This window comes from Photinus pyralis, unplaced genomic scaffold (assembly GCF_008802855.1).
Source record: "Photinus pyralis isolate 1611_PpyrPB1 unplaced genomic scaffold, Ppyr1.3 Ppyr1.4_LG5, whole genome shotgun sequence".
Classification (NCBI taxonomy): domain Eukaryota; kingdom Metazoa; phylum Arthropoda; class Insecta; order Coleoptera; family Lampyridae; genus Photinus; species Photinus pyralis.
In genome coordinates this window covers 1,843,409-1,844,442 of record NW_022170596.1, presented here as the reverse complement: position 1 = coordinate 1,844,442, position 1,034 = coordinate 1,843,409, and positions in this window count along the sequence as shown.

Genomic DNA, 1,034 nt, shown 5'->3' with positions numbered 1-1,034 from the left:
ACCAAAACTAAGTGAAACTCCTTTCTTGCGAACTTGGGGGCCCGTTGTCAGCTCGATATCGAATTCGGCTATTCCAAGTCGAGAAAACATTTTCCTGTAGATTGAGCAGATAATGGTGGCTTGCCGTACGGAGACTTGAGAAATTTGAATCTCTTCTGGTAGTGCGAAAAATATCGATCACGACCGTATCTTCTTTTCAGATTATAGGGACCAGCCCTTTCATCAATCAGGTAGGCAATATGTTGCACGGGCCCGTTTCGGGAATCTTATGTCTCGTCATTGTGGACATTGGAGGGACAATCCAAACAAGGTTTTCACATTTCTCAGCTTCTCGATAAATTGTGTGCACCCACTTTTTGGCTTAATCGTGTTTCATAGCTGTTTCTCCCGGGTGGCCTCGTGAGCCAATTTCAAATCTGTGTGTTAAGGTGTTAGTATATATCGATTTCCTCGCCAAAGTTCAATCGTTACTTTGCTTTCGTTAAATATCTGTAATCACGCTTTTGGTTGTTGCCGCTATTATGACGGTATATAGTATTATGTATTTCGGCTACCCAACCCTCGAAAGGTTTCTTTGGAATAGGATGGGCCACAGCTGGACAACGTCTGCAATGTTTTGTTTCGAGTAGATTAACATGATTTTGATTCTTGACGCTTGAAGCGTAGCATCCCACTTTCAATCCTGCGGGCGGCTTTTGAAGACGGTTTGAAATTACTTCTAGGGGTTTATGATCGTCTTCTAGTTCAGCGTTGTGGTCTTAGCAGCATTCGTTTTAACTTGTTCGATATGCTTTTTGATTGCGTCGTGTCCAATTATGATTTGAGTCTTGATTTATGACTTTTGTCTCAATCAATGAATCCAAGAATGGGATATACCCAATGATCTAGGAAAAATTTCCCAATATACGTACAAGACCCAGAAAACTTCTTGACTTCTTCCTTAGTGTTTAGGATCGAAATTCAGGATAGTTTTTACTTTTTGCTGTCTGCCTGCCTCGTTCCATTTACTGACAGGCTTGTTGATTCTCTCTTTT